This window comes from Acinonyx jubatus, chromosome A2, assembly GCF_027475565.1.
Source record: "Acinonyx jubatus isolate Ajub_Pintada_27869175 chromosome A2, VMU_Ajub_asm_v1.0, whole genome shotgun sequence".
Lineage (NCBI taxonomy): Eukaryota > Metazoa > Chordata > Mammalia > Carnivora > Felidae > Acinonyx > Acinonyx jubatus.
This window is the reverse complement of record NC_069383.1, coordinates 118,262,117-118,289,831: the sequence shown is the minus strand read 5'-3', so window position 1 is coordinate 118,289,831 and position 27,715 is coordinate 118,262,117. Positions and strand designations below refer to the sequence as shown.

At 35.9% G+C, this 27,715-nt stretch overlaps 1 long non-coding RNA gene across 1 annotated transcript in view; it reads left to right on the top strand.

Moving 5' to 3' along the window:
* The window catches only part of LOC128314868 (uncharacterized), a 61,592-nt gene that overhangs the window by 24,287 nt on the left and 9,590 nt on the right, over positions 1-27,715 (top strand). The window contains exon 2 of the long non-coding RNA XR_008297020.1: positions 15,900-16,000. This is a non-coding gene — a long non-coding RNA (uncharacterized LOC128314868). The remainder of the gene's footprint in view (positions 1-15,899; positions 16,001-27,715) is intronic.

Here is a 27,715-nt window from a genome sequence, read left to right as displayed (position 1 = left end):
AGTCCTCTACCTTTCTATATTGGAATTGATGGCCTCCATACAAGCTACAAATGAAATGTCCAGTTCTTGGTAACATGTGTTATTTGAACCTTGTCCTAAGAAAGACTCCATTAAGCATTATCATTGGCTTGGCACTTACAACAGCCAATTTGATTCCTTTTTCCAGGTTATTTTCAGAATAACCAGGTATTTGCAGAATAATCATCTGGTCTCATCTTTGACTTGGGGTTTACTAAAGGGAGCCAACTACAAGGTTCCTTCCCCCTTACATTTTATTTTAGAAATTGTGGTTGGCAGTGGTGCCATCAGCACACCTATCTCATGATTTCTTTCCATCCTCTGGACTTAATGCAGATTCTACTGGATTTTACTCTGTTGTCACTATTGAGCCATTAGTTTTATTTTCTGTCTGACTTCTCTGCCTACCACATCCCTGCATTCTTCATATTAAGAGCCATTTTAGAATCATTTATCATATATATGATTTAGTGAGTGCCAAGATAGAGGCTCATCCAGTCATAGAAAGGGCAATGCAAGACATGACTGAAATGGAGAATAATGAGAAGGTCATTTGACCTGGCTCATTCAGGCTTAGAGACCAGTAAGTATGTGGAGCACAGTTAGAGGAGAATGCAGGAGTGTAAAATAATCAGGTGAAAATCTGACATCAAAAAGGTCTGGGGGCACCTGGATGGCCCAGTTGGTTAAGCATCTGACTCTTGATCTCAGCTCAGGTCATGATCTCTTGGTTCGTGAGATCAAGCCCCAAGTTGGATTCTACGCCGACAGTGCAGAGCCAACTTGGGATTCCCCCCATCCCTCTCTCTCTCCTAAAATAAATAAATAAACCTGGGGAAAAAAAGGTCTGACATAAGTTATTAAAAGCAGAACATGGAGATTATATTTGGAGGGTAGACTTTTGTATTTCGATTGAGCAACAAAACTTTGAAGGAGAAAATAGTCTCTCAGAATACAGTGTCAAGATAGGATCTTAGGTATGAAGTAAAATAAGGAAGTGTCATGTGGGAATTGGTTGAAAAAATGACCACAGTTGTTTCTGTCTCTCTGTATACATGCTTGTCTCCTCAAGAAGTAGAGTTCTATCTCTGTCTTTTGTAGCTGGTCTGGCTTTGTGGGTTGGGACCTGCTTTGGGCAATAGAATATGTCTGATGTGACAGGGGGAGTTTTAAGCCTAAGCATTGGAAGACCTTGCATGTTTCCTCTTAATTTCTTGGATCTCTGCATGCTGTCAGGTGAATAAGCTAGAGGGTGAGAGACCATGTGGAACAAGGGAAGCTGTGCCTATTAATGTTGTCATAGACCAGCCAATCTTCGGCTGACCTGTAAGCTGATAATATACCCATCAGTGAATCTAACCAAGAGTAGAAGAACCACCTATTCCAAATTGCCAACCCGCAAAATTATATGCTTAATTAATAAATGGTGCTTTTTCATATACTTAATAAATGGTCAGTAAATCACTTAATATAAGGATGGCTTGATAATACACAGATAACTAACCACTGAAACTACATTTACTAAAACGGGTTTTACAGAGTTTGGATTTCATGTAAGAAGAAAAGATACATTCAACATCACTATGTGACAAAATTAGTATTGACCAACAATGATACTAGTCCAGAAGTTTGTTTATTTTTGCATAGCATGGGAGTTGTTCTAAATTTAGAATGGGCTTAAGTAAGAGCCATAGATCTAAATTCTAAAGTGTGGAAGCAAATAGAGATTGTTACTGGAGGAAATATTTTGAAAATATCAAGTCAATTAAACTACCTTCATTTATTAAACACTATTAAAAAGGAAGGTGGCCTAAAAGAAGTTAAATAGTGAAAATTTTTCCCAAAAATTTTAAAATTAATTAAAGATCTTGCTGATCAAAAATTCTTAGAAAACAAAAGAGTGAGTTTTGGCAAGGATGTGGAGAAATTGGAATATTTATACACTGTTGTTGGGAGTTTAAGTGGTGCAGCCAGTATGGAAAGCAGTATGGAGATTCATCAGAGAAGTAAAAATGGAATTACCACATGATCTAGCAATCCCACTTCTGGGTATATAACCAAAAGAATTGATACCAGCATCTTAAAGAGATATCTGCCCTCCCAGTTCATTGCATTATTATTGACAATAGCCAAGATATGGAAATGACCTAAATGTCCATTGACAGATGAATGGATAAATAAAATGGGACATAAACATATATTGGAATATTATTTAGCCTTAAAAGAAGGGAATTCTGCTATACACAATGACATGGATGAACCAGGAGAACATTGTGCTGAAGTAAATAAGCCAGTCACAGAAAGACAAATATAGCATGATTCTGCTTATATTAGATATCTGAGATAGTCAAGCTTATAGAAACAGAACAGAATGGTGGTTGTCAGAGATTGAGGAGAGGGGGAAATGGGGAGTTGCTCTTCAATGGATATATAGTTTCATTTATGCAAGATGAATAAGGTCTAGAGATCTCCTGTACAACATTATGATACTTAACAGTACTGCATTGTGCACTTAAAAATTTGTCAAGAGGATAAAGCTCATATTAAATGTTCTTACCACAATAAAAAAATTACAAAAGATCAATAGGAACTAACATGATTTGCAGATTATTTTTTCCATATAAGCATAGATACATGAGATTTAACAGTTGGAACTACTTCATTAAATTTAGAAGAGAAAGGAGTCATAGAGATTATATACCACAGTTCTGTCATTTTTTCATTGTTACCAAGGGTCCTTGTTAGGTCCTATAAATAGTAAATGACAGAATATACTGTAGCATTCATTGATTTCTTCTCATCTGGTGCTTTGCCTATATAATCTAATGAATTCTTTCGAAAGTTATATTGTATAAAATATTTATCTCCAGGGCCAAACTAAAAACAGATGTGGGTTTAATTTTATAAAAACTGTCTACCTTGACTTTTTGTTTTCATTCTTCCTTAAGCACTATTATTATTGCTATTCTGGTAGCATATTCCATTGCTAAGACACTGTTTCCCTGCAATAAATTTAAGAGCCAAAGGATCTAGTAACTACTAGTGTGGTAGGAAAGCCACACTTAGATTGATCTTGGGTAGAAAAAATTAGGTAGGAATGTCATCAGACTTTTTGTTTTCAACCTAAAGAAGAGAAAGCTGATGGAGTCATTTAATAATGTTCCTCCAAATCACAGAGTTTCTGCATAAGCATTGGTGACCAAGTTTTGCTCTTTTTTGTGTGGACATAAACACAGTCTTAAGCACAAAGAGCCTAGAAAAGAACAGAAGTATGAGACTTATTCACTGTTCTCTGGTAGCTTGTAAGTCAGTTACTGGCAGCATGAAGACATACACACAGGAAAAATGTGCTATTGTCATCAGTTCAGGCTGTTATAAAAGAATATCATAGACAATAAACATTTATTTCTCACTGTTGCAGGGGCTGTGATGTCAAAGATCAAAGTGCCGGCAGATTTGGTGTCTGGTGAAGGCCTGCTTCCTGATTTGCAGGTGGCCACAAACAATGGAGAGCAGAGAGGAAGCAACCTCTCTTGCCTCCTTTTTAGGGTACTAATCCCGTTCATAGAGGTTCCACTCAAGACCTCATCATATCCCAATGACCCCACCTCCTAAATGGGAGAGGAGGGTTGCTATTTCAACGTGTGAATTTTGAGGGAGACTCCTATAACAGCTACGCCATACAGCTTTATGTATGGTACATCTAAAATACTTTATACAGACAAAAAATACCATAGACAACATGAGATTGATGTAGTCTAGAGGCGCTTAGGAAATGCTTTTTAAAAATGTGAGATTTGAGCTTGAAGGAAGGATGGAGAGGAACTCTAAGGAAGAAGAACCAGAATGAAATTCCAGGAGAAGGGAAAAATAAATGCAAAAATTTTAGTTTGTCACTGCTGAAAATTTAGTGAGGTAATCTGGAGATCTACGTGATTAGAGTAGTATAAAAAGAAATAAAGAAATAAAGTCAAATTAGCTAGAATAGACAAGATTAATGGGACTATTTCTATGCTAGCATGAAGAAATTAGAATATTATTCTGTAAGCAAATCTAATTGGACCAAATGGGCCCTGTAAACCAAATTAATCCAGTCCTTGGCAGACTACCATCTTCTCACCACCTCTTTTCATCAATAACTGTGGAAGACTATAGCAGTTGATTTTTCCATTCTCATCAAATCTTATCAATCGAAATATATTGACTCAGTCAGAGGGTCAGGGCTCCAAGGATAATTGGCATTTTGACTAGCTTCCCATTTCCCACAGTGGACCATGATACTTGCTGAGAAAGAGAGTATTCCCCGATTTCTAAAAGGTCCCTGGTGAAATTCCCTTAACTTGGATAGGCTTTTAGCTTTGTCAGCCTAGGGAAGCAGAAATCTCACTTTTGACTTTCCAGGTATTTCATTGGCTCTTCCAGATATTTCACTGACCTGTCATTTCTTTTTTAAACTCTAGTTTTACTTTAAACTGTAGCATTGCATTTGGTACAAAGGAGATGTGTACTGTTAAATAAATGAATGAGTAAATGAATGGACTTTGGTGATGATGCTTTACTAAGAGTAGCTGTTAGTAGTAACAGTGTTCTAATATGAGCTTCTTGAGGCAGGCATGATGTCTGATTTTACTCCTGCATTTTTCCCGGACACTTAGCATACCGCTGCATAAATGGTGGGAGCTTAATCTGATAGTTGTTGAACTGAATTGGTTCAGTGACCATAGGATGTTAAAATTGGAAAGCAAATAAAATTCTGCCCTTTCCCTTATTGAGCTTTAAGAATAATGTGACACACAGCAGCATCATTATATATTTAAATTAAGTAAACACTTATTAAAAAAGTGCTGATGAAATTTGGTTTATAATGGGTATTTATTTCCTGACCTTCTTTATCTTAGCTCTTTGGAACTCTTCATTAATTCATAAAGCTACAGGAACAACTTACTGGGGGAAAAATGCAGGTTTTATTGTGGTAAAGACAAAGAAGTGTTCTGTTGATTGTTGGTTTTCCTTGAACGTCTCTTCCCTTTGTGCTCTGCACCTCTTATTGCTCTCTCTAGACTCATGATTCAAATGTTCTAGATGATTTAGGCTACCTAGTGACTCTCAGTTTCTGAGACTGCTTACGGGCAGCTGAGCCATCTTGTCACATTATGTCTTAGCATTATGTCCCATAAACTATACGTGCCAGCCTACAAGTAACAACTCGAAGCTAGGTTCACTGTGCACTTGGCAGTTAATGCTCACTCTTGATCTCAGAAGAGCAGTCAAATTATACAAACAAAGCCTTCCCTGATAGTGCTGTGTGGCTACTGCAATGATATACAATTATTACATTGCTCGTTTTGTGTTAGACTTTCTTGGAAGCCACATCATAAGTAATATCTTCTAGTGGGGGCAGTATCATGTCACAGTTAAAAATGGCAGCTCAAGAGTTAGACCATCATTAAAAATTGCTTCCAAAATATATTAGTTATGTGACCTTGAGCCAGTTGTTCAAATTTTCAGTTTCTTCATCTCTAGGATGGGTACAGTAATAATTGTTGTAAACACTAAATGAAGTGATTGGCATATATTACAGCTACTCCATAAATGACAGCTAGTCCTGTTTTTTTAATCTAATCTTTAATTAGAATTAATATGACTTAGAAATCAAAGAGGCCCAGATTGGAATCCTGCTGCTACTTTCAAACTTTATGATCATTTTTGCACTGATGGCAAAGGCAAAGGTGAACAGAGGATGATTTGCATAATGTTACCAGCTCTGATTTAGACATATATATATATATTACATGGAGCTATCAGGGTGAATATTTTAGGCCACTGGATGTATGAGTAAACGTATTTACATTTAGCATCCATTCATTCGGGTTGCTAACTGATTATTTAATAGTTTGAATATAACACCAAGACACGAGTATCAAATTATTTGTTATTGTTTCTGTTGATGTATGGATTTAAACAGACATTCAAGAAACTTCAGAGGAAGAATAAGGTTACTGTGAGATACCCATAGATGAAAAGCTTTAGAAACTGCCAATTCTGTGAATCAGCTATTCTCATTTTTCTCTTGGAACACATGTGGATCCTTTCCATGGAGTTTCTCTATCATCTTGACACACTACCTTTGTGTCACAGCTTCCTTATAATTTTTCTTTCTTTTCTGTTTTTTTTTTTTCTTAGTTTTCAGGAGTTTATTTTCTGTTCTCCCTTCTCCTTTTATGCATTTATGTTACTATTAATTGTTCCTATTACTTTGTGTTTCCTAGTTCAAATTCCTAAGGAATGATCAGATTACCCTACCTCATTTCTTTTAGATACTGACTGATTTATAGATAGCGGATCTTTTGTTAACTACTCACCTGAGCTCTATAGCTGAGGCCAAGGAGTGGACTGTGACACAAGGTATAAAACATGGCTCAGATATGACAAGGGTAAGCAGAACAGTTTCCCTTAAAATCTGTGTGGCTCAAGCAAGCATGATGACTCCTGTAGATTGGTAATAACATCAAGGCATGCCATGACTTACTTTTGTTTGACATTTTAGTCAAACTGCTTATTGGAGCAGTTCTGTTGAAGACAATGACTTCTGATTCTTTTTAAGGCTTGGATGTTAGAATCTAAAATAAATTGAATCAGGCATAGTATACATGGTGCAGAGGAAACATCTAAAGAGGATTTTCGGGGCGCCTGGGTGGCTCATTCAGTTGAATGCCAACTTCGGTTCAGGTCATGGTCTCATGGTTCGTGGGTTCAAGCCCTGCATTGGGCTCTGTGCTGACAGCTCAGAGCCTGGAGCCAGCTTTGGATCCTGTGTCTCCCTCTCTCTCTGCCCCTCCCCACTTGTGCTCTGTCTCTTTATCTCTCAAAAATAAAATAAACATTAAAAAAATTAAATATAAATAAATAAATAAATAAATAAATAAATAAATAAATAAAATAAAGAGGATTTTGGCCACTTCTTTAAAAAAACTGTTATATTTAATTAAAAGGAAACATTAGTCTAAGAATGGGCCTTTTAAGCCAAAATGGTATAATGTCAGTATTGTTCATGGTATGGTAAATAAAACAAAATAGAATGAACACACAAAAGATTATTAGGATACACCATCAGATACTACAATTTTTACCGCACATATTTATTTACTGATCATTAAAGAACATTTTCAGCTGTCCAGAAAGATTTAGCTGCATTTTATTTTAGCATGTCTGGAGGATTACTTTTCTTTAACCATGGGCAAGAAATGCTGCTAGAGTCATATGCTAATGTACCACAGGATAATCAGTAGTTAGAAATATTTAATAATGAATACTAATAAAAGAAATTTTGTTTGAGCTGTGGAAGAATGAGAATCAATTATTTCATTTCTGTATAATTCCTTGGGCAAGGCATGCTAATTTGTTAACAAATTTACCCCTATCTTTTTTAGCTTTAAATAAACATTAGTCACCAAAGTAGGTTTTGGGGAATCATCAGAATACTAAACATCCCTGCTTGACTTCTCCAAATTCAGCAAAGCCCCCAAGAAAGGCTCATATTGTTTGTTAATAAATGAATAAATAGTTGGGGTGCCTGGGTTTTCAGTAGGTTAAGCATCTGACTTTGGCTCAGGTCATGATCTCATGGTTTGTGACTTTGAGTCCCACACTGGGCTGTATGCTGACAGCTCAGAGCCTGGAGCCTGCTTTGGATTCTGTCCCCCTCTCTGTCTGCCCCTCCCCCGCTCATGCTCTGTCTGTCTCTCAGAAATAAACACATGGTAACAAAAATAATAATAAATGAATAAATAGCTCCATGTTTTTCAAATCTGAACTTAACCATGTATTGATTTCTTGCATGTTTAAAAACTACAGCTAAAGCCTAATGCTCCTAAAGCAGATGGAAGAAAATAGTCGGTTCTGTTCGCTATGTCAAATTGTATAGGTCTTGGCCATCAATGATCCTGTTTTAAAGGTTTTTTTTTTTCCTTCTTAGAATTTAATTTTCACTTATTCTAATTACAGTACTAATTACTTCATAACATCAGTATTTAAGATGAGCTTCCTTAGTGTGAGGGACTGACGTGAGTTTTGTCAGACTCAGCAGACAGCCTTGGAAAACAACACACTTCAGTAGAATCGCTTTTCCCGTTTAGATCGTAGCTGACTGTAGGTAACACTCGATTGGTTAGTAATTTTTGTGCTCCACACACTGATCTACAGAAGCGTAGGTTTTCTTATACATGTTAATTTTAAGAAAAATTAAAATTAAAAACAAAATGCCTTCAGCTAGTCTTGTTTGTACATCTTAAAAACAAAGCTTTATGTACTTTTATTTCACCATAAGTCACTTGCCTTCATTCATATGCACTTGACATTTTGCCTGTTTAACTTTTTGAAAACATTATTTTAATACTGTTTTTGTTACCCAAACAAAAAATAATATATAAATCATTCTTACTCTTTATATATCTGCTGTTGAAATAGGAGATATTTAAGTGCTTTCAAATGTTTTAAGCAAAGAAATCATCTGGCCTGTGCCATAAGGATCACATGAGATTGCTGTGTGTTAATAGTCTAGGGCATAGCATGGGTATCGTTCAGTGGAGTTACGGAAGACTGGAAGCATGAAATACAACCAAGAGGCTTTTTCAGACATGATTTATTTGCGGTTTGGAATAGAGTGAAGACACATGAATCGGGAAGAAATGAATCCTTTTAGAATCCTCTAAGTCTCTCTGTAGAAAATTTAGCATCATTTGCTGATGGGTAGCATGACCAAAGGACGTGTAAAGACCGCTGTATTTCCAAGATTCCAGGGTAGGAAAAATCTCAACCAGTACCCACTTACCACTTAGCGGTAAATGCGTGGTGTGTGTGTGTCTGTGTGTTTTTGTCTGTGTGTGTGTTTTATAAGATGTGATAACTGATGAAAAATAGCACTCTAGATATATCTTAGTTCTGTACTATTTAGATTCTGGTGTTTGGCAATCAAAAGAGAGTCATGCTCCTGTGAGATCCTTTCCCTTGAGTGTGAGCAGACCTGTGACTCACTTGCTTCTAACCCCACACATATATATGTATGCTGCATCTGAGCACCGCAGAGTCAGAGGTAAGGTAAGTGTCCTCCCTTGCTGATTCTGAAGAAGTGAGTTGCTGTGCTGTGAAAGGAACTGTGAGTGCCCTCGAGGAACGGAGAGCGGCCTCCAGCCCATACACAGCAAGAACACAGAGGCCTCAGTTCCATACCTACAAGGAACTGAATTCCACCACCAACCACATGAGCCTGGAAGAAGACCCAGAGAAGGAGTGCAGCCCAACTGACACTCTATTTGTTGCCTTGTGAAACCCTGAGCAGAGGATTCAGCTCAGCTATGCTTGGGCTTCTGGCCCATGGAAACTGTGAGATAATGCCTGAGTGTTGCTTTAAACCTCTAAATTTGTGAAATGTGTTAAGTAGCAACGGAAAGGAATATAGATGGGTAAGAAAAAAGATGAGTATGTTCTAGATGTGTAGAGCCACATGCACTAAGATGCAGAGATCAAAATAAGATTGGTATATCCTTCATCTACTCGTAGACTGAACGAGCATTTCCTCAGTGCTCACTGCGTGCTACAGCCCTATCAGGAAATGAATAGGGGAACTGAAGTTAAGAGATTCAATGACTTGCCCAAGGTGACAAGGAAAAATGTGTAAGAATATAAGAATTCTGTGCGGGAAAATGAAAGCATGTTCATGTAGCATCACGACTAGTAGGGTCTCTGAGCACTTACTTTCCATCTTCGGGTATATCTTGTTTTGAGTTATTTCCTTTGCACTGTAGTTGAAATTTTGCATGCAACCAGCCTCAAAGCACTCATTTTCCCTAGTGTCCAGGGAAGAATTAGGATAATTAAACAATAAATAACTGGGATTATCTCTGTGAAATATTTAGAGTTTTCTAAAACAAACTTACATTATTTGTTTACTAAGTTTCCCAGACGGTAGAATAGAATGCTGACAATTGAAAAAATAAATAGATCCTGAAGAAAAAGTAAAAATAGGAGCTACTGTTTCAAAACAGTAGAAACTGTTTTGATCTTAGAACTGGAAAGCTTAAGTCCATGAAATATTAAGAACTTTGAACTTTGGTCTGACTAAATTGGAAGGTGTTAAATTGTTTGCCTTTCTGGGAATTCTTAGAAACCTCCCTAAATTAGAACTGCTGCTTCTGCTGCTTTGTTAACTGGTAGTTTTTGAAAAAAAAAAATTTTTTTGGCCTGTTGTGCAATAACAGGAAAAAAGTCTTGTTTAACTCGATATTTTGGACAAATGAAGTATTTGTACATAAAATAAAATTCTTTCTGAAATGAGTACCCCTGTGCTCTGCCCAGATGTCCTTGGATCTCTTTCTCTCTTTAGGTGCATCCCTCTCCTGCCTTAGGGCTTTGGAATCCTTTACCCACATGCTGCCTAGTTTATTTCCCACCTACCCCCAGCTTCAGCAGTGGCCCTTAGTCAACTAATAACTGAAACCCAACCACTTTGTCTGGAGCTGGATAATTGAATTTAGTTAAAGCTCCTAAGATCTCTTGCTGGAATAGACTTAGAAACTCCAGAGAGACATTGTCTGAAACCCCCTCTTTATTGGGCTTTCTTCCCTTTCCTGTTCCTCTTCTCCCCCACAGTCCCTTACTGATATCCTGTGGGAGCACTTAATAAATAAATCACTTTCACCCAAATCAAACCCTGATCTCAGGGTCTCCTAGGGGACTCTGCCTAAGACAGGTACCTTCTTAAGTGTTTGCTGAAGTAACAAATTAAGTCATCAATTCAAAACTGCCTAAGGATTAGGTACAAAAAGAGATATTTTAAAATAGGTAGTTGACTTGAATTTTTGTCATTTTAATAGCATTTTTTTTTTCTGGATAATAAAAGTAGTCACATCAGTGTTGAGTTAGAAATAAGATTAAGTAAACTAAATTATCCATAGCAGTTATTCATATGTTGGTCAATTCCCCCCCTCCCAACTGCAATCAAGACTAAATCTTTGAGTGTGTTTACTAATTTTCTTAAACAAAATTGTGATTCTAATCAGCATACAGGATTACACCTGCTTTTTTATACAAAGATAGTTTAGTCATTTAACATGTTATAAAATAAATAGCAGCCCTTTTCATGTTTTAAATTATGAAGAAAAGGAAGGGAAAGAAAAGGAAAGGAGGATGGAAGGAAGGGAAGGAAGAAAAATAAAAAAAGTAAACAATGAAAAGAATGAAGAAGGCATAATTAAAATAGTACTTTCTCCTTTCCATTTTTACTTCCTAAATGTAAACACTGTTAAAAGTTTGGTGAAGATCATTCTAGATTTTATATGCATATACAAAACACACACAAATATATATATATATATATATATTTTATATATATATATATATATTATATATATATTTGTGATTGTGTTTTGTGTGTGTATATATATATATATATATATATATATATATATGATGGGTTTTTGTATTGTCACCTTTTATGAAACTATTTTATACTACATGTACATTTCTACAGTTTACTTCCTTTAATCTGGGAACATTTTACTGAACTTTGTCCACATTAGACCATGGAAATCTACGTTAGTTTTACTCAGTAATAGGTAACTGCTATTTTTCCTGTTAAACAGTACTTCACTTCTTATCCTTGTGCATATCTGTATGCATTTGTAGAGACATTTGTTCCATGTGACAAAAACCTAATAATGTATGTACCTACTGATTACTAGTAGGAAATATTTATTCATTTATATTAGTTTTTTATTTTTATTTTTTGTTTAAATTCATGTTAGTGAACATATACTATAGTCTTGGCTTCAACGGTAGAACCCAGTGATTCATCTTTTACATGTAATACCCAGTACTCATCCTGAAAAGTGCCCTCCTTAATGCCCATCACCCACTTAACCCATCCCTCCCCCATCTCCCCTCCAGCAATCCTCAGTTTTTTCTCTATTTAGGAGTCTCTTACAGTTTGCCTTCCCCTCTGTTTTTGTCTTATTTTTCCTTCCCTTACCCTATGTTTGTGTTGAGTTTCTTAATTTCCACATGAGTGAAATTGTACAATATCTGTCTTGCTCTGACTGACTTATTTTGCTTAGCATAACACCCTCTAGTTCTGTCCGTTGTTGCAAATGGCAAGATTTCATTATTTTTCATTGCCGACTAGTATTCCAGCGTGTGTGTGTGTGTGTGTGTGTGTGTGTGTGTGTGTGTACATGTGCCACATCTTCTTTATCCATTCATCAGTCAATGGACATTTTGACTCTTTCCATAATTTGGCTATTGTTGATAGTGCTGCTATAAACATTGGGATACATGTGCCCCTAAGAAACAGCATTATTATATTCTTTGGATAAATTCTCAGTAGTGTAATTACTGGGTCATATGGTAGCTGTATTTTTAATTTTTTGAAGAACCTACATACTGTTTTCCAGAGTGATTGCAGTGGTTTGCATTCCCACCAACAGTGCAAAAGTGTTCCCCATCACAAAACACAAAAGTTCTCCACATCCTCGCCAACATGTGTTGTTTCCTGAGTTGTTAATTTTAGCCATTCTGACAGTTGTGAGGTGGTATCTCATTGTGGTTTTGATTTGTATTTCCCTGATGATGAGTGATATTGAGCATCTTTTCATGTGTCTCTTAGCCATTTGGATCAACAAAACCAAAAGGCAACCAATGGAATGGGAGAAGATATTTGCAAATGACATATCAGATAAAGGGTTAGTATCCAAAATCTATAAACAACTTACCAAACTCAACACCCAAAAACCAATAATCTAAGGAATAAATGGGCAGAAGACATGAAGAGATAGTTTTCTAAAGAAGACATCCAGATGGCTAACAGTAAGAAATATTTAAATCAGCATGTAATTCAGTGCATTTAGGAAAAAAAAGTCTCTTTTGAGTGTAAATCCCTAGTTTCTCACAAATACCTCCCTCCCTAACATCGTCCCTTCTTTCTCAAAGTATTGTTTTGGTTTAAGTGAATGGGGCAGTTTATGTATCCTCAATTAAAATGTTAACTATTATAACCAAATTGTCCTACAACAAATTACACTAATAAATACTCTATCTAATAGTTTTTATCTGAGTACATCAGTCTTTATATTTGTAAATAATTTTCTGATTCATCTGTGAGTTTAAAGTTATTTATAGTGTTATTTGCCATATAGGAATTTAATTTTTGTTTCTTAAAAATTATGTTTGAATTAAATTGAATATTAATTGTTCAATTAAAATGAAAATTATTTAATTCTTTTATAGCTTGTGGCTTTTATTTTATTCTTGAGGAAGTATGCTTTCTCCAAATAATATGTGTATGTGTGTGTGTGTTTGTATATATGTATTTTTTTCAGTATTTAAAAAAAATTTTTTTTACTGTTTTTATTTATTTTTGAGGCAGAGAGAGACAGAGCATGAGTGGGGGAGGGGCAGAGACAGAGGGAGACACGGAATTGGAAGCGGGCTCCAGGCTCTGAGCTGTCAGCACAGAGCCCGATGCGGGGCTCGAACTCACGGAGTGTTGAGATCATGACCTGAGCTGAAGTTGGATGCTCAACCGACTGAACCACCCAGGCACCCCTTTTTTCAGTATTTTAAAATGTATTTTCTGTCATAAATTCCATTTGGAAGGTGTGTCTGTGGGGGAGGGGTATGCCAGGTAGTCATCTAACATTTTTTTCCACACAAGATGATAACCTCTTATAGATACTCCTACTACTGAATGGTTCATCCTCCACTTACTAATTTGGAATTCTATATTTTCATATAAGAATTTGTATATATGTGGAAATTCATATATATGTATGTCTATTCCAGACTCTACTCTGTTGTCCTGATGTCTCATGTCTACTTCAGCACTGTACTGATGTAATTGTTGCAGCTTTATAGTGTGTTCCCATATGTGGCAGAGCAAGATCTCAGTCTTATTCTTTCATTTCAAGATTATTATAACTAACCTCCCCCATTTATCTTTCTTTCCTGCCTCTCTTGTTTTATGTAGCCTCAGACCTCTTGGCAAAATCCACATTTTCTAGCTTGATAATCTGATTCTAAAGTCAATGTATTTGGAAGTGTTTTGTAAATTCTAGGAGACCTGCAGATGTAAACAGTGCACAGCTCATGGGTAGTAGCATTTCTCAGATAATTCTTATTCATCTTAGCTATGGAGAGAAAAATGCAACTTTTGTCTGTGTTCTGTAACTATTTATATTTGCCTCCTCCAACCTGATCTACAAGTTATTAATACAAATTTATTCAAGGTATTTGGAAATTGTTTAGATTATTTGAACATAATCCCTTACTCTGTCTCAAAGACTGCTCTACCCCAAATATCCCTGCTTCCTTCCTAAAGAAGATGTCTGGGTACAGGAGAGGGATTGCTTATGCTTCCTCTTGCCACTGTTCTGTTGCCCTGGCCTCCAGAGTGATGTCCTTTGTCCATTTTGGAACTGTCAGCCCTGTTGGCATTTAGGACTATAGCCATCATCCTTTCTCTGGGTATAGACAGGGCCCTGTGATACTTTCTGGCTACCTCAGAAACATGTGAGCTCTTGCTGGTGCTATCCATGCCCTGATTGTCTAACTGTCAATCCCAGTTGGTCTGCAGTCCTGGGAACAGAACCCCTAATCTGCTCAACATCCCACCTGTTCACCTGCTCTAGATATACCTTTGCCATATCAGATCTGAGGGCCACCCGGAAACCTAACTCTCTACAGCCTTCTGTTTTTATGTGCCTGTCCTCCACATGGTTGTGGAAGCCCTCTACAAGGCAGTCCCCTTCCAGATTAATAGGGCAATCATTCCTATCATTCATGATTTCCTGAACTATCAGATGCATTTTCCCATCTGGGACACCTGATCTATTCCCTTCATGAACAACTCTGCCCTGACCTTCTCCTTTGCATCACCTAAGTGGACAGCAGAAGTTGTTTTCCCTTCATTTCCCGTCCATCTTCTTGACTCTGGTCTAAATCCATCTGACTTTATGTGGGATAGAAGTATCTCCTTGCATTTTATGTTTTCTATGTAATGGCATTCTTTGGAGAAAACCATTGACTACTGTGAGGATGGTACCTTTTGTAGTTCAGCAACTAAGAGGTCTTGATCTCTACACAGTGAATACAGTGAGGATGGTACCTTCTGTAGTCAAGCAATTTGGAAGGTCTTGGTCTCTACACAGTGGGTGAATTTTGCAGTGAGTCTGACTAGGTCAGTCACGTGAAATGAAAAGACAGAAAATAATGTAGCAGATCTGTTATGAGGACGGTAACATATTTTTCAAGGCTGTTGTCCTACTGAATTTTGACTGTCAGTGATAGTGTCTCCTTTTGGCATTTATTCTATAGTAAATTCTATCGGACAGATAGATACCTAGAAATTCTGGCAATAAGATGAAAACCAGGTACTGTAAAAAGTGTAAGAAAAATTAAACAATTTTTAAACATTACCCTCATTCATAACAGAGCATGTAAGACAGTATTAGTATGAGAAGGAGAACATTAGTCTCAAAGTCATTGTCACCTACAACCTCAGGTTTTGTGTATAGAAGATGGTATAATATTACATTTTCGAACTGTTCATGAGATTTTGAGATGGGCCTGAAAAGCACCATGTAAACTATAGTCTGTACCATTAATCCATGTTTCTCATCACCTCCCCCTCCCTTTACATTTCATCTCAGAAACTGATTTTATCCTCAAATTAAAGACAACAGTTAAATTAAAATCAATTCATATTTTTGCAGCTTCTAGAGGTTAAAGTGTGGCAGGAAAAAAGAGAAATTAACAGTTTGGGGGAAGTTAACAGACATTATGCTTATATTTTAGCTTGGTTAACATTCAGAAGACTTATCTCCATTTTACAGATGAGGAAACTGAGGCACAGGGTAGTCTGTAAATTGTTCCAGCTTACCAGCCAGCAAGTAGCAAAGACAGAGCTGAAATCCAGCCATGACAAACTGCAAAGGTATTCTTTCCAAGGCACTTTTTACTACCAAGGGAGTATGTTGCAAAAAAATTTTAAAAAGTGCCTTTGTGCTTGTTAAAGAGTTATGTGAGTAAGTCAGAGGTCTTTGTGGGATAAATGTCATGCTGCTATGTGATTCATTGTCAGTAGTTTTTTGGCAATTTGAATTCCTCTGGGTTTTGCCATAATAATTTCAAGGTTAGGTGTAAGAGTAAGCCAGTCAGTCAGACTGTGTTTTATAAGAATAAATATCTGTTGTTCTCTAAACCCTGTTTTACTTCTGCCAATCACTCCATCTTGTCATCTCTTTCCCCTCAAATATACACAATGCCATCATTTAAATTTCATCATATCCATGTTCTCACTTTAGTTTTTATTTAACCTTGGCTTAGATCTTAGTTATTTCCAGGGAAAAAGTGGCACACATTTTAGGAATACCTAGATAGATTTAGGAATGATGTATGGTGTGTTCAACCTCATTTAATATTCCACTTTACTTGGTATTTAATTCCCCTGTCACTTCCAAATACTTTGGGTGACCACGACTATGCAATTTGTGTGTTCATTTCACATTTTATATTGATCCTTCTGACCTTATGTATCATGCTTCATGTTTTTATTGCATCTTATCAGACTGGATCTTATCATCAGATGTTTCACTTTCTCCCATAACTAAGATTTACTGTGTCCAAAGGCTCTCAAATTTTAGAAGCTATTTCATTTTAATTTTGTGTCATTGTTTTGAAATTAGCTCCATAATGTATATGTACCTTTGACTTGCCTCAAATTGAAATTTATTATTAATTTCCTTTTGAAATTGGAGACAGTTTATGTGACACCAGGTAAATGGTTACTTGAACAGTGAATTGGAACATCTTATTTGTGTCCTAAAAGCAAAACCATTGCTATAAAAAAAAATTGTAGGTACCAAAGGTCATAATGTTTTCGTATTATCTGGGGTCATGTTCCTTATGTACAATGGAGATTCTAATTTTTTAAGTTTTTTTTTTGTTTGTTTTTGAGAGAGTGAAAGAGAGAGAAAGAATCCCAAGCAGGCTCCACACTGTCAGTGCAGAGACTGAAGCAGGGCTTGAACTCTAACCACGAGATCATGACCTGAAGCAAAATCAGAGTCATACACCTAACAGACTGAGCCACCCACACATCCCATGAGATTCTATTTTTATCTGAATTAATTTTTAATAGTTCTTTCATTGGCCTCTGAACTACCCTGAACCAGATCATGGATGTTCCAAAGTTGAGCAGCTGCTGAAATAAGACTACTTATAAATTTAATAGATATATTTATAGGTCTATTTTAAGGTCCTAGTGAAAATAATTTCCACTGAAGGTTTTGCTTTTAGCTAGTCTCAGGAGCCCTAAGAGTCACCTGCTTTAAAAACAATGACAGGCTTTAAAAATAGATAAATCAAGAGGAGATATAGTCATGTTTAGAATGAACCTTTTGAGTTCAGAATGGCCTCAGAATCTCATTTCTAGGAATTTAACTCAAGGGAATAATCAGACATTCAATGATGTATTAAGTATATTTCTTTTTTATAGTAGCAAAAACATGAGAAACAAAGTATCCATTAATAAGAAATTGATAAATATGGATTTTCTATAGTAAGCTCCACAGTCCTTAAAGAGTTTGATGACAAGAAGTGACATGGGAAAAGTTGCACAAACTGACGTTAAAAAATAAAACAACAAAGTAAAATATGGAAAACTGTTAACATTATGTACAGATATGATGTCAATGAAAACATCATTTTTATATACATATAAAGAGATTAAAGAGTTCACCTTAAAATTATAGTAGTGTGGTAGACAGATTGGTAGAATTAGGGGCAACTTTTATTTACTTATTATAAATTTTGGCAGAAAGAATCTGTAATTTTTTTAGCATTAGAAGCATACTGTACACTTTCCAAAAAACAAGGATGATTCTATCTTTCAGAATGAGCTCAATTCTTGGTTTAAAATATGTATTATTTTTGAGTATACATGGAACTTTTTCCAGAATAGATCACATACTGGGTCACAAATTGGGCCTTGACAAGTACAAAAGGATTGAGATCATACCATGCATATTTTCATAGCACGATGCTATGAAACTTGAAGTCAACCACAAGAAGAAATTTGGAAAGACCACAAATACATGGAGGTTGAAGAACGTTCTACTAAAGAATGAATGGGTTACCTGCTTCCTTAGTGTAGTAGGCAGCACATCGGTCTCATCATAATCTGAAGAATGAATGGGTTAACCAGGAAATTAAAGAAGAAATTAAAAAAATATATGGAAGCAAATGAAAATGAAAACACAACAGTCCAAGCCATTTGGGATGCAGAAAAAGCAGTCCTAACAGGGAACATATATCAATACAGGCCTACATCAAGAAGCAAGAAAAGTCTCAACTACACAACCTAAGCTTACGCTTAGAGGAGCTAGAAAAGGAACAGAAAATAAAGCCTAAAGCCAACAGAAGAAGGGAATTAATAAATATTAGAGCAGAAATAAATGGTATGGAAAAAACAAAACAGTATAACAGATCAATGGATAGGAGGAAGAATTAACAAAATCGATAAACTTCTAGCCAGACTTATCAAAAAGAAAAGAGAAAGAACCCAAATAAATAAAATCATGAATGAAAGAAGAGAGATCACAACCAACACCACAGAAATACTAACAATTATAAGAGAATATTATGAAAAATTATATGCCAACAAACTGGGCTATCTGGAAGAAATAGATTAATTCCTAGAAACATGTAAACTACCAAAACTGAAACAGGAAGAAATTGAAAATTTTAACAGACCCATAACCAGAAAAAAACCTGAATCAATAATCAAAAATCTCCCAACAAACAAAAGTCCAGGGCCACATGGCTTCCCAGGGGAATTTTACCAAACATTTAAAGAAGAGTTAATACCTATTCTCAAACTGTTCCAAAAATAGAAATGAAAGGAAAATGTTCAAACTCCTTCTATGAGGCCAGCATCGCCTCGATTCCAAAACCAGAAAAAGACCCCACTGAAAAAAAATGCAGGCCAATATCCCTGATGAACATGGGTGCAAAAATTCTCAACAAGATACTGGCAAATTGAATCCAACAGTGCCTTAAAGGAATTATTCACCACTATCAAGTGGGTTTTATTCCTGGGCTATAGGGGATATTCGCAATCAATGTGATATACCACTTTAATAAAAGAAAGGATAAGAACCATATGATCCTGTCAATAGACGCAGAAAAAGCATTTGGCAAATTACAGCATACATTCTTGATAAAAACCGTCAACAAAGTAGGGCTAGATGGAACATACTTCAACATCATAAGGCTATATGTGAAAGACCCACAGCTAATATCATCCTGAATGGGGAAAAACTGAGAGCTTTTCCTCTAAGGTCAGGAACCAGACCAGGATGTCCAATCCCACCATTGTTACTTAATACAGTACCAGAAGTCTTAGCCTCAGCAGTCAGACTACAAAGAGAAATAAAAGGCATCCAGACCAACAAGGAAAAGGTCAAATTTTAACTATTCATAGATGACATGATATCTATGTAGAAAACCTGAAAGACTACACCAAAAAATTGCTACAACTGATACATGAATTCAGCAGGCTTGCAGGATACAAAATCAACATACAGAAATCTGTTGTATTTCTATACGCCCGTAATGAAGCAGCAGAAAGAGAAATCAAGGAATAGATCCCGTTTACAATTACACCAAAAACCATAAGATGCTAGGAATAAACCTAACCAAAGAGGTAAAGGATCTATACTCTGAAAACCATGGAACACTGATGAGAGAAATTGAAGATGACACAAAGAAATGGAAAACATTTCATGCTCATGGATTGGAAGACCAAATATTGTTAAAAATTTGTACTACCCAAAGCAGTTTACACTTTTATTGCAATCCCTGTCAAAGAATTTTTCATAGAGCCAGAACAAACGATCCTAAAATTTGTTTGGAATGACAAAAGACCCCAAATAGCCAAAGCAATCTTGAAAAAGAAAGATAAAGCTGGAGACACCATGGTTCCAGACTTAAAGCTATATTACAAAGCTGTAGGCATCAAGACAATATGCTACTGGCACAAAAACAGACACTTAGATCAGTGAAACAGAATAGAAAACCCAGAAATGGACCCACAACTATATGGTCAACTAATCTTCAACAAAGCAGGAAAGAATATCCAATGGAAAAAAAGACAGTCTCTTCAAAAAATGGTGTTGGGAAAACTGGACATTGACATGCAAAGAAAAACAACCACTTTTTTTAAAATGTTTATTTTTGAGAGAGAGACACACACAGAGTGTGAGCAGGGGAGGCACAGAGAGAAAGGGAAGCACGCAGAATCTGAAGCAGACTCTAAGCTCTGAGCTGTCAACACAGAGCCTAACGCAGGGCTCGAACTCATGGAACTGTGAGATCATGACCTGAGCCAAAGTCAGATGCTTAACCTACTGAGCCACCCAGTTGCCCCAAACTTGACCACTTTCTTGGACCATACACAAAAGTAAATTCAAAATGGATGACATACCTAAATGTGAGACAGGAGTCCATTAAAATTCTAGAGGAGAGCACAGGCAGTAACCTTGTTGACCTTGGCTGTAGCACATCTTACTAGCACATCTCTTTAGGCAAGGGAAACAAAAGCAAAAATGAACTATTGGGACTTCATCAAGATAAAAAGCTTCTGCATCACTAAGGAAACAATCAACAAAACCGAAAGGCAACAGATGGAATGGGAGAAGATATTTGCAAATGGCATATCTGATAAAGGGTTAGTATCCAAAATCTATACAGAACTTACAAAATTCAACACCCCCTCCAAAAAAATAATAAATAATCCATTGCAGAAATGGGCAGAAGTTGTGGATAGACATTTTTCCAAAGAAGACATCCAGATGGCTAACAGACACTTGAAAAGATGCTCATCATCGCTCATCATCAGAGAAATACAGATCAAAACCACAATAAGATACCACCTCACATCTGTCTGAATGGCTAAAATTGAGACTACAAGAAACAACAGATGTTAGCGAGGATGTGGAGAAAGGGAAACCTTGCACTTTTGGTGGGAATGCAAACTGGTGTAGCCATTCTGGAAAACAGTATGGAGATTCCTCAGAAAAACTAAAAATAGAACTATCCTATGACTCAGCAATTGTATTACTCAGTATTTACCCAAAGGATACAAAAATACAGATTCAAAATGTAGATGTTTATAGCAGAATTATCAACAATAGCCAAACTATGGAAAGAGCCCAAATATCCATCGACTGATGAATGGATAAAGAATGGATAAAGTATATATCCATATACTTATGTAAATGTATACACACACACAATGTAATATTGCTCAGCCATCAAAAAGAATGAAATCTTGCCTTTTACAATGATGTGGATGAAGCTAAAATATATTATGCTAAGTGAAATAAGTCAGCCAGAGAAAGACAAATACCATATGATTTCACTTATACATGGAATTTAAGAAACAAAACAGATGAACATAGAGGAAGGGGTAAAAAGAGAGGGAGGGAAACCATGAGAGACTCTTAACTAGAGAACAAACTGCAGTTGATGCAGGGGAGTTGGGTTTGAGACGGGCTAAATGGGCGATGGTATATTAGGAGGGCACTTGTTGGGAGGTGCACCTGGTTATATTTAAGTTAAGAATCACTAAATTCTACTCCTGAAACCAGTGTTACATTGTATGTTAACTAACTAGAATTTAAACAAAAACTTTAAAATGCAGGAAACAAAGGCTAAGAGAATACCAAAAGGTTGTTACATTATACCTTTGTTGTTTACTCAAAGTAATGCTTGTTTCATCCTCTGTGAGATTCCTTTACCACACATACATATCCTTTCTCCCCCTGCCCCCAACTCTGTCTCTCTCTCTGTCTCTCTCTCTGTCTCTCTCTCTGTCTCTCTCTCTCTCTCTCTCTCTGGTCTGAATCTCTCTTTGCCTAAGTAGAATCATATTTTGCTCACCATAATAGTCATTTGTGTCTGGGAGGGAATTTGGGACTTTTTAAAAATCATTCTGTGGATTCATAGATAAGTGGTCATGACATTCAACATTAGTCCATTTAAGGCGGCTCCACTAGGCAGGTTCTTCTCTGTTCCTTGGTACCATTATTTAAACTGTAAAGTGACAGTGTTTGTGAAACCCAGAATTCTCCCAGAAGCCTGGAAAGGTTTATTCCTCATTGCATTTGTTGCATAAAGGGGAATTTATGTGTGTAAGAGAAGTATGCACCATTCCTGATGCAACTTCCTTGAGTAAATTCCTAAGTTGTAAGCTGTTAATACTGTTTTTCAGATCCAATCTTCCACACCTCTATAGCTGCATGGTCCTTCCCCTGTGCCCATTGGCACTCACAATCTGTCATTGACAAACTTGCCTGTTTTGCCAGTTACATTTACTCCAACTGAAATCTGCTGTCCCTGGGTCTCTCTCCTTTCTCCGTAGTCCTCTACAGTGCAGCCTGTTTGTCCCCCTTGATGTTTCACAGCACAGGATCTAGAAGTGGGATGAATATCCAACTTGCCTCCAACTGATGGCTGGACCATGTGTCACCCTCTCAAAGCCATTGCTGGTTCTTTTTTGTTTTTTTGTTTTTCTGTTGTTGTTTTGTTGTTGTTGTTTTTGTTGGTTAAGGGCAGTAATCTGTCTACGGTACCTGCTCCACCAGCAAAATGTTTCATCAGAGGTTTTATCAGTTGCTTCTCATACTTTTCTTGCCCCTTTCCTTTCCAGTACAGATTTCATAGTCTTTCAGATAAACATTTGTTTGTACACACCCACAGTTCCCTTGTACCCCTCTTTCTCTGTTGTATTCACTCAGCAAGATTTCAACCCTCACTGCTTCTAGATTTCTGCTTGTGCTGCTAAACATCTGAGGGAGCAAATGACTTGGCTGATTGATGCCATTTACATTTCTACCCACAGATCTCAACTGGGTCTTTAGCTAACATTTTTCTGATGGTCTCCTGCTCTCTAGAGGACAATTTTGTATCTACTTTCTCCTTCTCTGACTCATTTTTATAGAGAAATAGTCATTTTATTCCATCTTCTTTGTCCCTTCCTCCACTTCTTCCTCACCATCCCTTTCCCAGATCTGCTCCTGAACCTGTCTCCCCTCCTGTTATAATGAATGGATTTTGCTTTGTCCCCAAGTACAGCCAACATTAATACATTGCTCCAGTCCATTGTGCTTATTCACAGAAAGCTTTAGACTCTCATTCTTTATTCCTTTTTCACTCCCATCAACATAGAATCATACAAAACTACCTCTCATATTTAAAAATAAATCCCATCTTAAACCCTGAAACTTCTTTCAACTGTTACCCCTTTTCTTTGTTTTGATTTGTAATAAAAATGTTTGAAAATGTTTTCTATACCTGCTATGTATGCTCATCTCTCCCCTTTTATTTTTCAGCGCCCTCCAGCTGAAACTACTTTTGACAAGGCTAATAAATTAGTTTTTTAAAGGGAAGTCTTTCCGATGGTCTTCAGGAAAAATCTTTTTTTTCCCCCTCATTATTGAAAAGAGAGAGTCAAGGTATTAAAAATTAATATTTTCCTTGACCTACTGAAGGCAAAATAAATATGGGTACCTGGTGCTGATTCATTGTATGCTTTGAGTTTGGTGGTAACAATCCAGAGAGGACCACAGTGTTACAATGTAAAAGTCACTAGAATTTAAAGTTTTCTACCAATTACAATTTGTAGGCCACAATATTTTTTTGTCATTGTTTTTGTTTTTTGAGAGAGAGAGACAGAAAGAGAGCATGCACAAGCAAGGGAGGGTCAGAGGGAAAGGGCAGAGAGAGAATCTTAAGAAGCAAATCTCCATGTTGGGCCCCATGGGGCCCGACCAGGGGCTCCATCTCAAGACCATGAGATCATGACTTGAGCTGAAATCAACAGTCCAAGAGTCAGATGCTCAAGATATTGAGACATCTAGGTGCCCCTTATAGGCAGGAATTTCTAAGTTTCAGTTTTATTTATAAGTTGTAAAATCTATTTCCTGATTTCTGGATTGTTTCATTTTTAATTTTAGTGATATTACATTTTTTAGAAGTTATATATTGGCAAATAAGATGCTATACTTAAATTTTATCCAGATTAGAAGATTTTATAAGCTGAGAGATGTTTCTTGAATCATGAAATTATAAGTGTACACAACCTTTAGACATAACATTATGATTTTTAGTCTTTTTAGTTTTCACTAAATCTTACAAATATAATTTTAATATTTTGATGAGTATTAATATATAATTTATTATTTCAGTTCTTTTGGTGTGAGCTCCTCATCCCCCAACCCTCTCGTAGTCAGGTTCAGTGCACCCACTGGATTTGGGCACTTTGACTATTTTCAGTGGATGATGTAATCCAGTATGACCCTTATCCATCTTTAAATAACTGTCTGTTTTAAAAAGTTTGTAGGAATTAGTAGTGCTGAAGAAATATCCTGAAGCAATGTGTGTGTGTACACACATTTGTATAAATAACTTATTTCCCAGTTGATTTTAGTGTTTTGTTGTGTATTTTTCTATTGATGGTTGTTCAGCAGTTTTTAATCTTCATGTTAAGATTACTTATTTGTGAATGACATCTATGAGTTTTTTATTTAAAATATCAAATGCTATTGGGGTACCTGAGTGGCTCAGTTGATTAATCATCAGATTCTGAATCAGGTCATGATCTCACTGTTTGTGAGTTCGAGGCCTGTGTTGGGCTCTGTGCTGACAGCTCAGAGCCTGGAGCCTCCTTCAGATTTTTTTTTTCCTTCTCTCTCTGCCCCTCCCCCGTTCATGTTCTCTCGCGCTCTCTCTCTCTCTTTCTCTCTGAAAAATAAACATTAAAATTTTTTTTAAATACCAACTGCTGTGGTATTTCAGTACACTTTTATTTCATCATTTATAACTTCTTTATTTATATTTTGAATTCTATGATTTTGAAACTAAGCCATCTTTAACTGCCAACTTAAATTTTGACCAAAACAACCTGGGTGTAGAACTCATGTAATTTAGTTGCAATTTAAGTGTGTGTGAAAATTCTTGGAAACTTGTGTGTGTTACATTTGAAACTATTTTCTCTTGTGCATTATCATAGAAGCTTTATACAGCTTTGATTGATTTTCAGTTGATTATAATAATTAAATACTTAATGTTTTTCATTGCTAACATTTGGAGAATGAAAGCTTTTTTGAAGTCAGTTCTTTTGTTCCTCTACCACGATTTCCACATATATTTTAATTTGCTTTTGTTTACTGCACTAGGTCTATCTTGAATTTTCCTATATCCCCCAAATTTCCCATAGCCCTAGTTACTTTGACTGGTTATTAATATACAGATATTGATCTACGTGTTAGATATGTATATTACATAATTTCCTATGAGCACTATATGTAAGTTAGGTAACACAGACTCCTAACAAATTTATGGCAGAACAGAAAAATTACATTTTTGTTGTTTGTTTTTGACAGTGTGAGCATCTGTTGATATTTTTAATTTATCTGAATTTTACCAAGTGCCTTTATATTCTTATATCTTTTTTTTTCTAGCAGACTCATCTCTTTTTTGTGTAGTCATCTTTGTGTTATATACATTGTCACATATGACACAAAGTCATACTGTAACATAAAACATACTACAAGATAAATAACACAAAATACTTAAAATTTGAGAAACAATTTTCTACTACACAATTGAACTTTGCTTAAGCTAGATGAAATAATGTCACTCATGAATAATTCATATACCTTTAGTTTTTAAATTTCAGGAAAAATAATCATGTATGTAAAAATCCATAAATAAAATACACATGGGAATCATCTAATAACTAAACTACGTAGTCTTTTAAATATTTTGTCTGCCCTAATGACTAGAAATTATTTTTGTAGTACATATACCCAGATGATTTACAGTAAGCTGTTAATGTAATTACCATGTATATGGTAAACATGGTGCTTTTAAGCAGTGATTGTAGCAATGTAAATTAGTAAAACATTTGTCGTAAGCAATTAAGAAAACTATATCAAATCCTTAAACTTTGGTTTATCAATTTTATTTCTGGCAACACATATATTTTTTCCATGTGGAAAAAGTTAAACAGTAAGTTGACCTCCATTTTGTGGTTATGTTGTAGAACGTTATCTCCCAGCTTCAAAAGTAGGCACGGGACCAAGTTACGTGAATCATAAAACTTTACTTTTACTGATTATGCCAGCTGGCCTAAGAGATGGACACTGACCCAAGACAAAGGCCAAAATAGGTTTCCATATCAAAATAAGCACAGGAAATTTCTGTTTTGAGCATTGAGCTCTTAAGATGGGAGCCTGTAGTTCTGACGACATGGAAATCATGGGAATAGGAAGTCTGAGAGGCAAATTCAAAACATAGCAAGAAGCAGTGTGAGCAAAATTCAGGGGGAAGAGAAAATAACAAAAAACAAAGACAGCAAATCTGATGGTGTTTTGTCACTGAATCAGTTTCACTCTGTTCTTTCTGTGGTATAGTACGTTAACCAATATATTCTCACTTTTATAAAAACCAATTCCAATTGGATTCATGTTTTCTTAACAACTAGAAAACCCTGACTGATGCAAGCTTTATAAGGACCATAGCTATCATACAACTACTTATACTACAACATTAAATACAGAAATCAAAAATGTCTTATCTAGAACATTATTGTAGATGGCATAAAAGAAACAATAAAAAATATATACTTATACCTAAAAAGAAGAAAACATATCAAAATATGAAAAATAGCTGTCTTTAAGTGGTGAGGTTAAAGGGAATTTTTTTTTTGAGATTTTTAAAATTTGTCTTGTTTTCAATTTTAAAGACTATTTTAAACTTAGTTGAAAAATGAACTCATGTGTAGAAACAATATGAAACTTTTTAAATTATAGTGTTTAGTTCAATAAAGCTATTTCCTAAAGCAGTGATACAGAAGAGAATTACCTGGAGGTCACAGACAAATGGGCTCCCTCCCCATCCTGCCAAGTCAGAAATGCTAGAAATGGGGCCCAAGCATTCATATGCTTTCCCAGTTTCCAGAGTGACAATGTCTGGGACTAGAACAGAGGTGGTATAAGGTAAAGGTTGGGAGTGTGGGGTTGGGTATTTGACAAACCTGGATTTGAACTTTGGTTCTGCCATTACTAACTGTAACTATACAACTTTGAATAAGTCATTTGTTTCCTGTAAGCTGTGACTTTTTATAATCTCTAAAATGAGGTTATTTTCATTGTGAGAGTGGATGAAACAATGTTTGTATGGCATGTAATATGATAATTAGACACTGTTAGCACTGAAAATAATAAAATCTTATTTAAAAACATGAAATAACATAAAAATTTTAAATGAAATAAAAAAAATAAACCCCACCACCATTATTATTAGCCTCCTGTTAGCCTAGCATGATGATAATGCAAGTCAACAGAAAAAAAAATTAAATTGCCTGAAGTTAATTTATGTAAAAATTTCAGGTTTAGTGTGGGGGAAATTTTCTATCATCTTCTCTCCAGGGCATACTTCCAAATAGCTTCATTCTCTGTCAAAAATAACTTCCATGCTTTTTTCTTCTTTTTAATTTTATTAGAAAAGGAATTGAATTTTAAGAATCACTAGTGCTGTACTAGTTTCAAAAATAAAAGCAAACAAACAAAAGTCACCTCCAGTG